Source organism: Pinus tabuliformis, chromosome 4_1, assembly GCF_031772625.1.
Source record: "Pinus tabuliformis cultivar Carrire ecotype Pingquan chromosome 4_1, CPIR1, whole genome shotgun sequence".
In the NCBI taxonomy this organism is placed as follows: Eukaryota; Viridiplantae; Streptophyta; class Pinopsida; order Pinales; family Pinaceae; genus Pinus; species Pinus tabuliformis.
Genome location: NC_142303.1, coordinates 241,820,082 through 241,828,557, shown reverse-complemented (window position 1 = coordinate 241,828,557; position 8,476 = coordinate 241,820,082).

Here is an 8,476-nt window from a genome sequence, read left to right as displayed (position 1 = left end):
TGCACTTGAATTATTTTTGCCAACTCATACATTTTTTTCTCCCCTAACTCCTAATTCTAACAAATAATGCATGAGTTTAACAAGCCTTTCCATGACCTTTCCTCTAGAGAGTTGCCTAATTTGATGAATTTGTAAGACCACTAACTTAGTGATTTGAAATGTATACATTAGCTCTCTCAATTTTCCATGTGCTTTAGTTGATTTTCCAAGCCATGAATAAACTTTGTTTCAAATTGGTTAATATATCACAACTCTGGAAAATGAGATGAAGCCTCATTGATTGTTAATGCTTCCCTGTGAGCTATGCAATGTATAACTAATAAATGAGGAGCATACAAAGCTTAGGAGATAAACCTTCATGAATACCCCTCATGGAAGATGCACCATATGAACCAAAACAAACAAAATTCATCAAATATAAATCCATTTATGCTAAAAGAGTTCTTACTAGATCATACATACATTGAGCTATTCCATCCTTTATTTGAAGTAAACATATAAACTTTGTTAAACATTGACCTCTTCCTCCATTCGTCAAATATGTAATATAAATGATCAGTTGGTGTTCCATAATTTGATGAGTGCCTTCATCAACTAAAATTGAGTAAAATGACCTATGTAAAATCTCCTCTTTGAGATTGTCCCAATACACCTCTTTAGCAACTTGAAGAAAATATTTTCTTGGTGTGGTATTTGTGTATGCAGAAAATTCATCTGTTAGAAGCACAGGTGGAGTGCATTTATACCAATTCAAGTCACATATTAACTTATACATTTCTAAAGATAAATCATGTATAGCAACAATATACATGTTTTCAATCATTGATATAATTTTCTCCTTCCCAACATTTACCATTAGTTCTACATGTTTAGTGATTGGAATATTGCTTCAATTGCTTTTTCACTCCAAAAGTTGTAAAATAATAAATGAGGAGCATATGAAGCTTAGGAGATAAACCTTCATGAATACCCCTGATGGAAGATGCACCATCTGAACCAAAACCAACAAAATTCATCAAATATAAATCCATTTATGCTAAAAGAGTTGTCACTAGATCATACATACATTGAGCTATTCCATCCTTTATTTGAAGTAAACATATAAACTTTGTTAAACATTGACCTCTTCCTCCATTCGTCAAATATGTAATATAAATAATCAGTTAGTGTTCCATAATTTGATCAGTGCTTTCATCAACTGAAATTGAGTAAAATGACCTATGTAAAATCTTCTCTTTTAGATTGTTCCAATACACCTCTTTAGCAACTTGAAGAAAATATTTTCTTGGTGTGGTATTTGTGTATGCATAAAATTCATCTGTTAGAAGCATGCGTGGAGTGCATTTATACCAATTCAAGTCACATATTGACTTATACATTTCTAAAGATAAATCATGTATAGCAACAAAATACATGTTTTCAATCATTGATATAATTTTCTCCTTCCCAACATTTACCATTAGTTCTACATGTTTAGTGATTGGAATATTGCTTCAATCGCTTTTTTGCTCCAAAAGTTGTAAAACAAAAATTGAGATTTTGATTTTGCATGGCCACTTATACCACTAACTCGAAGAGTGGTAGTTCCCTCTTTTGAAAATGGAGTCTCACTTTTAAATTTAACACGTAAAGAACATTTTATCCTTTCATTATCATTAAATGTTTTAAAACATAAGCCCATGGAAACCTTGTATTCCATTTAGATTTGAATATTATTTTGTGTTTCTTTGATGTGTTTTCTATTTCAACAAGCTCTACACTATTTGATTCATCATATTCATGTAGATGAGCATCACCTTCATTTTGAATATTGCATGGTTGATTAGAATGTTGTGTAAGACCAAATGATTCAACAATTGAAAATTTCATTTTATCCTTCTTAGGACGACCAATAGGAGACATTTTTCAAGATTTACACTATTAAATAAATAAAAACAATAGAATAGTAAATACATAAATTAAAAATCCCTTAGCAAGATTGAGATAGAAAAAAATTAACCTTAGCAAGATGCCATAGGATTTGACTATAGATTTCTTGATAGGTTATTCATTGATTTGTTGAATTATGTTTAGTAACATTCAAGGAAACTTGTAGATTTATGATAGAGAACAAACACTTCATGAAAAATGGTACTTAGACAAGAAATTTGTATGGATTTAAGCAACGAAGCAAAATAAGAAAGAGTTTGAATGAGAGCATTATAGTTGTGGAGTCCAATACCCTCGATATAAGATAGATATTCTTTTCATAGTTGGTAGATTCATATAATTATGACAATAAAAATTTGCACCATTAACAATGTAGAAAACAACTCGACCACCCATGCCTGGAATGGAAGGATGGCAAGCAGTTGCATTCAGGGTATCTAGCCACAATGTTGATTTCCTAGGGTGTGGATTCTATGGTGCCCAGGATACATTGTGTGACCACGAAGGTTGCCATTACTTCAAGGAGTGTTGCATTAAAGAATCCATAGAATGAAAAACCAAATGTTAATGAAGATATGAGGAGGATAATGAAAAATACCTTATAGTCTAGCGTCGAACGATAACTTTCCTTCTGTGGATGATGGGTTTCAATTCAAATGAAAATGGAAAAAAGGGATGTAGGGAAAGAGCACTCAAGGATAATCACAGAGGAGCGAGAGCACGTGCATAGTTGTTGAATGGTTATTCAATGTGATTTGATGCCTTGTGCTAGGTGTAATAGTATCATGATTGTTGCATGTCTTATTGTTGCAAGTTGCATCATGTTGGCGTAAGTTAGTTGCCTCAGTGAAACATCCACAAATCATGACATAACTATTAAATTGTGTCATTTGGACTTTGACTGGTCTCTTCTACGAAACTATCACTAGTCAGAGTGATTTATGCACTAGTAAAGACTTGAAATTATCGTAAATTTAAAAAAGTATTGACATGTTATTAAAAATATTTACCTTCTTTTGAAATATAAAAAAATAATCTAAACTTTGTAATTGACGAGTGATTTTGATATTTTAATTTTTTTTCGAAGTGTAATTTTTTTTAGCCCTTCTAGGAAGGCCCAGGAGCCTAAGGAAGTGCTAGGAAGGGTTCAATTTTGAACGTTGTTGGTCATTTCGTAAAGGATTGTTGCATTTTATCTGAGTAAATTTAAACTGAACAAAAATTGTCCAAAACAAATCAATAACTTTACCTGCTAATAAACCAATATTAAAATAATCATAATCATAACTTCAACGATCTATGCGTTGCCCTTCCTTTTTAAAACAACTTAAAAAAATAGCATAAAGTTTTTTGATTGGTTGGAGATGAAACAATGAAATAGCAAAAACAACACCACATAGCTAGCATTCCATGTCGCTTAATTTAATTATTAAATAGACTTTTCATTGAAACTAGAGATAATCTCATGGAAATAATTGGCACTAGCCTTCCCATACGGTTAGTTAACTAAATACGTTTATTAACTAACTAATTATATTAACTAATTAAACATATATTGTAGATTCTATGCAATTTGGGGTATTTTTTTATTTATAATTCTGCACTGTGGGGGTGAAAATCCAATACCATAGAACCCTTGTCTTTTATGTCAAGTTCAAAAAATTTCACTACATGTAAAGATGGTGAATCAAGAGAATTTTACCCAATGGTTTAATTGCATTATTAGGAAGCTAATTGTTAATTAAAATTAGTGTAATTATGAAAATAATAAATTAAAATAAAAAGAAATTTTTATTCACAATTAATTGTTTTAAATAGAACAATTTTAGTATTATTTTACAATATTGTTATTTTTATTAGTTTAGAATATATCATTTACGTATGCAATTTAATGTTTATTTTAGAGATGTCATTGAACATAATAAAGCATCGACCATGAATGCTTCGGTTCCTGACATCTACATCTATATTTATATTTTTTTAAACGACATTTTTAATCTCATATAATTAGAAATTGTACCTACTTTTCTCATCTAACTAGAAATTGTACATGCCTTTGTTTTGCCTATGCAACCATTATCCCTATGATAAGCACGTTGTTTTGCCTATTCAACCATTATCCCTATGATAAGCACACTCTTCTAGACAAAATATATACACGTGAAATACAATATTGGATCCATTGAATACTAAGCTATTTCGTTTGGGCACAGTTGGAATTTGTATTCTTCTGGACCCATCAGACCACACTCTTCTAGACAAAATATATACACGTGAAATACAATATTGGATCCATTGAATACTAGGCTATTTCGTTTGGGCACAGTTGGAATTTGTATTCTTCTGGACCCATCAGACAATTTTTTTTATGTTTTGAGTTTTTATTGTCGCGTCAAGGAATGCTATATTTAAAATTTCATTTTTCAAGAGTAATGCATTGATAATAAATCAACTTTTCACAAATAAAATTTGATTAAAAAATTATTTTTCAATAACACAATTATATTAAAAAGTTTAACATATTTATCATTAGATATGGTCACTTTTGTTATTGTTACCTCACAAGGAAACAAAGTGGAAATCTTTGGTGTATTTAAATGCATCTTTGGCAAGAAAAAACTGGTTTTTATGCTAGTGGCACTTAGGAATTCTATGAAATTTTCAACTTTTATATACAAATTATCTCCATATGCAATCTTAGTCATAAATTACAATGAGATTACTTTACTTTTGCCTCACTAATTTTACAGAAGTCCTTGTAGATTGTGACTTTATTCAACAAGTGCTACATGAAGCGAGGTTTATAGTGATGGAATTGGGCATCGATGAAGGAGAAGGCTAATTCATCAGAGAACAAAACTATGCCCATGCATTTATTCAATTGTGCTTCAGATATTACATCTTAGCATAAATTCAGTGCAATGGAAATCTATAAGTTCAAACACCTTTACTTAAGATTCAACATTGAAGGAATAGAATATTGATGCCATCTTTAAAAACAACTGGATTAGACCCGAGATCAATCATTGTAAGAGAAAATGCTATAGTAAATAACGTCTAAATCCCTGAAGGTTATTACCAAAACTGAAACATTATTGTCTATTGTCTAAATTTCACAAGCTTATTACTAACGCTGAAACATTATTGTCTATTGTCTTTGATTTGGAAGATTGTACTAACACTAAAACATTACTGTCTATTATCTAAATCCTCGCCTCAAAATATTAGCAGATTTAACAACTTCATTATTTCTCATTTATTCATAAATTGCTCCATAACCCTATGATTATTAATAGATTTGCTATGGAATATTTAACAACTTTATCATTTACCTCATTCATTCCTACACTACTCCATAAGACAATGTATATTAATAAATATTTTGTACCACCGATTCAAGTTTAGTGCCATTATTTTAATGTTGAAACCTTTCATATGTTCAATGAATATTGCATGTGTTAAGAGTTGTCACCTTGATACTCCTTGATGGACGCCTCGTTTCCCAGTTTCACAACGTGGGCTCCTTTGGGCCCTGCAAGTAACATATCATGCCGACGATGTCCAGATTTTATGTACTCCACAAAACCTTTGGTTCGCGAGTTCGGTAAGGAATTTCGTTCTACAAGGACCGTGCCTTTGAGGTCCTTGGGCTTAACATATCATGTCGACAATGTCCAAATTTTATGTACTCCACAAAACCTCTGGTTCGCTAGTTCGGTAAGGAGTTTCGTTCTATAAGGACCATGCCTTTGAGGTCCTTCAGCTTAACATATCATGTCAACAATGTCCATATTTTATGTACTCCACAAAACCTCTAGTTCACCAGTTCGGTAAGGAGTTTCGTTCTACAAGGACCGTGCCTTTGAGGTCCTTGGGCTTAAGAGCCAACTCAGAGTCCCCATTTGGAAGCAGCCCTGCAAGGAAACAAAAACAGAGAAATGCCAAGCTTCAACCATGGACGAAATGAAAACATATAGAGCTTTACAAAGTTAATCAAATTTATGGAAAAAATGTAACAAAGCCCCATAGTTGAAAAAGAAAATGTAGCCGACATAAAAAGTGGGAAATTGAAACCCCTAAGCTCCACATTTTCAAGTCTAGCTAGACAATTTGGCTGTAGGTAAACAAACTGAGCACTCACAATCTTACGGTGCCCGATCTTCTGATCGAGTTTTATTTATACATGAAGACTCAAAATAATACATGGAGTCAAAGTCTATCGGGATACCTGAGCAAACTATCTGAGCACTTGGTCTTACAGTGCCCTTTCTGATCAATTATTATCTATACATGAAAATTCAGAACAAGACACGAAATCGTAGTCCGTGGGGATACTTGTTCTGCATGGCTATAGATGGATATGTCCAGCACATGGCACGATGGGATGATATGTGCCATATTTTGTTATATAACTAAACTTTGGATTTAACCTTGGGTCAATTTGGTAGTTATTGGAATCGAAGAACTAATTCAACTGTTTCTTATATGTATTTATATGTACAACATGTACCTAATTATTTGAGATCATTTAATATAAATTTTATTTCGTTTCCCGTTGGATTGTATTACAATAGTATCAGAGTGGGTAATTCATCTGCTTGTTGATTGATTTGAGCCACTAGTTCTGTGGCCTCCTACCGAGCTCTTCTTCTTTGTCAGATTTTTGGTCTTAAGAATTTGACATGTTATTCGAATCCGAACCTGAAGGTCAAATTGTGATAAGTTGCAGCAGGTTCAAATTGTTAAAAGTTGCAGCAAGCTCATTATGTTACGTCTTTTGAAAGCATTGTGATAAATGGGGAGATTGTTGGTGCCGCAGGAATTCTGAGCACTAGTTCTAAATTGCCTGTATTCTTCTACGCAGATGGTGAGTGCACTAATGACTATTTTGACAGTGTTAAGATAAAATGTGAACAGAATTGAAAAGAAAGAGATGTAGCTCTCAGGTGTGGCCTGCACCTAGAGACTACACTCAACAAAAGAGAGAGATCACTCTCGTACACTTTATATTCATCAATGAAAGATTACATCATTAAATACAATACTAGGAATTAGGAAGTTGCACCCAAACCCCTAAACTTTAGGAACTAATCCTAAACTAGGGAGAATGTTACAACAATGTAACCATTTTCTCCATTAATACAAAATAATATTTATTATTTTTAACTCCCCCCCTTAATGGAGAAAGGGTTCTCCTAGACTCCTAGCATCTTTCTAAACAATTCAAATTTCACTCGTGCAAGAGGCTTTGTGAAAATATCAGCCACATTGTCACAAGTTTTACAATATTCAACAATAATTTCTTTTGATTGTATTTTCTCTCTAACAAAATGAAACTGAGTGTCTATATGTTTGGTGTTTTTGTGAAACACTGGATTGTATGCTAATTTAATGGTACTCTGGTTGTCGCTTTTGATGGAAGTGGGATTTTTTTGTTCTTTTCTAGCATCTTTGAAAAGCCTTCTCAACCAGATCGCTTCACACGTTGCTGCACACAATGCTTGATACTCAGCTTCACATGAAGACAAGGCTACAGTACTCTGCTTCTTGCTGCTCCAAGCTATGACCCCGGAACCTATGTTGAATGCGTAACTTGTGATGGACCTCCGATCATCCTGGTTACCTGCCCAGTCTGAGTCTGAAAAACCTGCTAGAGTAACATCAGATACATCAGTGTATAAAATACCATAATTAACAATACCACAAAGATACCTCAACACGCTCTTTGTTGCTATCCAGTGACTTTCAAGCGGTTTCGACATGAATTGGCTCAATACACTAATAGAGTATGCCAAGTCAGGTCTGGTTGTTGTAAGATATATCAAGCTACCGACCAGTTGTCTGTACATTGTGGCATCAACCTCCTTAGTGCCATCGTCACTGCTCAATTTCAGATTCTGCTGCAAAGGTGTCGCTGCTGCTCTACACTGATCCATACCAAACTTTTCCAATAGATTTATGGCATACTTCCCTTGGGTAAGAAAAGTTTGCCCAGTATCTCTACATACTTCTAAACCCAGACAATAGTGAAGGCTTCCAAGATCCTCCATCTCAAAAACTTGCGCCATAAGCCTTTTGATTCCTCTGATTAAATCATCTGCATTTCCTGTTATAATCATGTTGTCCACATACAAAGAAATCAAAATAATCTGCCCCTGATTATTGTACTTGGTATACAAATTTGGGTCATTTAAACTTCTATGGAAACCATACTCTATAAAGAAAGAATCTACCTTTTCGTACCAAGACCTGGGTGCTTGCTTTAAACCATATAAAGCCTTTTTCAATCTGCAAACAAGATGTTCCTGCCCCTTCTTTACAAACCCTTCTGGCTGAACTAAGTAAATTTCCTCTTTTAAATCACCATTTAAAAATGAAAATTTAACATCAAGCTGGTGTAATTCCCAATTACATTTAGTAGCTAAAGCAATAAGCATTCTGATTGTATTTAACTTTGCTACAGGTGCAAAAGTATCATCAAAATCTATACCTTCCTGCTGTGAATATCCTTTTGCAACCAGCCTAGCTTTTAACTTTTCTATACTTC